This window comes from Urocitellus parryii, chromosome 5 (genome assembly GCF_045843805.1).
Source record: "Urocitellus parryii isolate mUroPar1 chromosome 5, mUroPar1.hap1, whole genome shotgun sequence".
NCBI lineage: Eukaryota > Metazoa > Chordata > Mammalia > Rodentia > Sciuridae > Urocitellus > Urocitellus parryii.
Window position 1 is genome coordinate 139678762 of NC_135535.1, and position 4988 is coordinate 139683749.

Consider the following 4988-nt stretch of genomic DNA (forward strand, 5'->3'; position numbering starts at 1 on the left):
TTTGCCATACTGACAGACCAGATTTGTATTTGACAGTGCAAATACAAATCTGGTCTAAATGTGCAGACTCTCAAGCAACAATGTACAGATTTCTTCGTCCTCCTTGCTAAGAGATGTAAAAGCTTAAGGGCCAAACAATACCAAATGTATAGGCTTCAAAAACCATCTAAGTTAAGGGCATTCACTCGTTTTAGCTAAGATACATCTGGAACACTGACAAGTAATCACTTACATACAATAATATGCAGTAAATTTTCTGAAAAATAAACTTTAGTGTAACAACCCTATAGGGTACACCAGAGGAAAGACAGGTTATCAGTTTAAGATGTCAGCCAATTTGTTTCAGCCACTCTTGAGGCCATATCCTAAAACCTAAAATTTAGTTATCTTTCCCTAAGCTGAGAGCTTCCTATCATGTCGGTAATTATATTATAAAGTAAAGGAGACAGGTGAAATGTTTTTACTTATTACAACTGCTGTTATCAATTGCCAAGGACCTCAACAGCTTCTTGGAAGTCTGGGAAATGTTCTTGCATAAGGATAGTGCCTTAGCTGACTTAAATTTGCCCCATACAATGGCACATTATCAACCCTTAGTGAAGCCTTTAAAAAAGGTGGGGGGGGACAGGTTGAAAAATGGGTTAAAGGAGGCAGATACAGCATCTGCCTTTAGAGCTATAACTCAGGAATTTTCTCAATTATGAAACCTTGTGAAGAAGTAATTTTCTTAAAATCCAGGCGATGACAATATTCCTTACTCCAGATCTGGCATTTTTTCATCATCACTGTCTTGTGAATCATCATCTGCTCCATCTACTTCTGGTAAATCTACATCCTCATCACCACCCATGTTGTTCATCATCTCAGAGAAATGATCAAAATTAGACATGTCTTCATCTGAATCATCTTCCCAATCTTTCCAATTATTGAAGTCCACACTAAGCCAATTAAGCTTTGTCCTTTCTTTTGTTAACCTAGGCCATGATTGGCCAGACTCTCCTTTTCGTAAACAACATAAAATTGATCTGTCCGTTCTTTTATGCTTGGAATCATTTGGATCAATACAGAGAAAAAGATCAATTTCATTTAAATGTTTAAAATTATCACTTCCTCCAAGACAACTGAAAGTAAGTTTGGATTTTTCAAAATTTACATTAGCATCTTTACTGTCTTCAACACAAAATTCAATGAAGACATAGTCCCTTCCATCTTACCACTTTGCAGAAGCAGGCTGCATTGTGAACGGGGCAGCGGGACGGGCGAACGGGTGGGCGGGCCTCTCTGGCGGCGGTGGCTGGGGAATCAGCTCCTCTCGGATGGCGACTCCTGCGTTTAGTCGCTCTCCTTAGGCGACGGCGGCAGCGGGCTGGACCTAGATCCCCAGAATGCACCGCGCAAAGAGAGCGGCTCTTCGACCGGGGAGAAGAGGAAAGTGTAGGAAAAGGGGCGCGAGGATGGAGAATGAACGTGCATGCGAGGGAGGGGTGGTGAGCTAACACTATTATTTAATAGTAAAAAAGCAAGAAATATTGCCCTCACAATTTTTTTTTTTATTTACGGGCTCTTTATTCACAAAAACTAACAAATTAATAGATTTTATAAGAAATTGGTGAAAAATATTCAAGGGGTTTTTGTTTAGTTTGTAATTTTATGAATTTATTACTTAAAACCTTAGTCTAGTATTTTTTTGGTACTCCATGTATGTAATTTTAAGACTCTTTGAAGTGTGGTAAATATATTGCATGATTTTTATGTCAGAATTGAAAGATACAGTTAAACAAGATAAAAATTAGATCACCCACAACTATGGCACTTAGTTTGATGTCACTGAGAGGAGGATCTGTACTCACTGACTTCATTGACATTTTAAGTCCTTGGGCCAATTTCAGGGCAAGCACTACCATTCAGCCCTCTCAGGCTCTTCATTCACTCTTGAACTTGCTCTAGTGATTTGCTCCTCAAGTACTCCTCTAAAGTTCTTTTACCCAAAGTTACCATTCATTTTCACTTTAGCAAATCTAAACGTAACTTCATTCACCACATTTTACATTTATACACTGAACAATGAAACATATCCATTTTTAATTCCAAGGATTCCCAAACTATTTAAAAAGGGCATAGACTCCATGTATATTAGCAGCTCTGCAAAATGAGTTCCCTTTCACAACCACACCTGGAGATATGAACAGCCCTCCATGCCAAACAAAAAAATGTTAGTACAACTAAGACAATATCAGTATAGAGTACAAAAATAAGAACAGCCTAATTGAAAATGGGGAGGAACATGTACCCAGAACAGCCTGTTCTTAAGTGGACACAATCTGGTATGATCAGAGGAAATAACAAATTCTCAGTGTTCTCCTCGGGAGTCAGAAAAAGGTAACATAAGTCCAACATTCTGGTTTTTCAGGTGATGGCTTTCTGTCTCCTGTGACATAGAGAGCTAAAATAGAGGCCCCTGAGAACAAGAGAGAACTTGACAACTGGTTGAGCACCCATGTACTGCAGACAAACCACAGGAGGAATAGTAGGTTATTCATTTGTGACAGGTCACAGCTCTCTGCTTGAAAGGCTCAGAGAATTTGAATTTTCAGAAAGGATGGAGAGGTCATGAAATATCTAGCTGAGATTATTAGTGAAGGTCTTCCCCTGCATGAAGCCACTCTGAGAGAGAATATCCAAAAAGAAATTCTTAGTCACAGGTATACCAGTATAAGGACCACTACAGGATGAGTCAGAAGACACAGCAGGTATTGTACAAAAACCTGACAGATTTAAAATAGACATCTTAGTATTTGTGTTAAGAGATGAGCAAGAGTGACAAAAACATTTCCATCTTAAAATTACAAAAATTATTACTAACAATGAAAGAAATGAATGACTTTGAAAATGTAATATCAGGAATAAATTGATAAAAATTCAAATAATCATTAAATTTGTGGCTCTCAATCTTCTTTTTTTCCCCCACCTGCAATGATAATGGAACCCAGGGCACCTGCCACTGAGAATAGTCCCAGGTCTTATTTTTAGTTTCTTTATTTTGAGACAGGTTCTCAATAATTTTCCAAGGACACTTGTACTTTGGACTTCTCCTGCCTCAGCCTGGGTAATCCCTAGAATTTCATTAATGCACCACTGCACACAGCTTAACAACCTTTTTTAAATGTTTTTTTTTTTTTTTTTTTTTTTTTAGTTGTAGATGACCATAATACCTTTATTTTATTTATATGTGGTGCTGAGGATGAAACTCAGGGCCTCACATTTGCTAGCCAAGCACTCTACCACAACCCCAGTCCCTTATCAATCTTAATTAAGGGAAAAAGAAGGCAAGTGAAACTACAATAGTAGTAAAAAGAAAGAAATAACCACAAGTCTGGAAGAGGTTTCTGAATGTTTTTGTTAATGTCTTACACATAATATTGAATTTTCCTTTTACATAATCATACATACATAGAAAGTAATTGCCTCCACTTCAGTCCCCAGTACTACTCCTTTCCCTACTCTCCTCCTATCCCCTTTCCCATGCTTCTAATCTACTGGCCTTCCTTCAATTTATTTGAAGTGCTTTTAAACTACTGGTATCTCCAAATCAAGTGGAAATGTATGTCAATTCATGCATTCACAAAACACACACTATTTCTTAAAATTAAAAGTGTAATCAAATAAAATGCTTTTGATTGTTTTGAGAAAAAATAGATGTTTGAGCAAGAAAGTGTCAGAGTCTAGGTGAGGTTTTCTCCAAATCAGCATATTCCAGTTTCACAGAGTATTTGGGAAACAGTGACCACCAGTGAAGAGGCTGCTAGTACCCACAGACTGATTTCAGCAAGCTTCATAAACCTGGGCCCCAGCAATCACCAGGAACGAGGGACTTGCAACACTGACAAGTAGTCTGGGAGGGTGAGGCCAGAACCTGCATGCATGAAGCAGGTGAATATGAGAGCAGGACCATGTAGAGCAGATACCATCTACTCTGAGTAAGGAGGATACCTGACCCCTGACCTTGGGGCCACTAGGGTAAAGTTCACACACCTTGAGCTCCCATTGCTTTCTGCAGTGAACTGCCTCATAGTACTGAGAGGAGTAATGGGGTTTGGAATCCCTGTCAGTTTGTTCTTACCAATTTGATTTGTGTTAGCAACCTCTTTGTGGTAATGTTTATAAAATTTCAGTGTCAAAGCACATGCCATGCAAAGGATTCATATTTATATGAATATGCAGAGATGATTTTTATTTCCAGCCATTTTCATTTATTTCTAATGCTTAATTCAGACTTGCTTCTCCTTTAGATGACTATTTTTCTGGGGAGTTTCATCCTTCTGCTGGTTCTGATTCTTATCTTTCTTTTGCATGAAATATTTCATTGAGTAAATGTCATAGTGCAGGCTTTCTGGTTATATGAATTATTTTATATTTATCATGGAAGGTTTTTATTTCCTTTTCAATTCTGAAGGACAATTTATGCTGGATTTGTTAATTTTGGTTGGTATATAAATATGATTCCAAGCACTCCCTGCTTTTAGGGTTTGAACTGTGAAGTCATTTGAAACTCTAATTTGCAAAACCACTTGGGATATTTGCACTGCCCTCAAAACATGACTTCCTTTTTCATCCTGAGACTTTCAAAATCCTAACCTTAATCTGTATATGAGGTATTTTTCCTATAATGTGTATTGGAGAGGATCTTTATTAATCCTGTTTGTTTGATGTTCAAAGAGGTTCTATATTTAGATTTTCATCTCATTCTTAAATGTTTTGAAAATTTATTGATATTCATTGAAAAATGCTTCCCATATTTATTGAAAAGTCCAGCCACAGGATAACTTCAGCCCTCAGCACAGAGTTCCAAGATGGGCGTGGCTCTTGAAGCTGCGGTGCCCACTCCTGTCTCTGTTACATAGGGTTGCTTGGCAACCATTCTTCATTTATTAGCTGCTACCTGAGTATTGAGTGGCTCAGCCACAACTAGGTACCTGGTGGGACTAAGT

General features: G+C 38.0%; 1 pseudogene; it reads right to left on the bottom strand.

The window, feature by feature from the left end:
* Positions 1-717: 717 nt before the first annotated feature.
* On the bottom strand, positions 718-1252 carry LOC144254970 (prostaglandin E synthase 3 pseudogene; annotated as a pseudogene).
* Positions 1253-4988: the final 3736 nt, after the last annotated feature.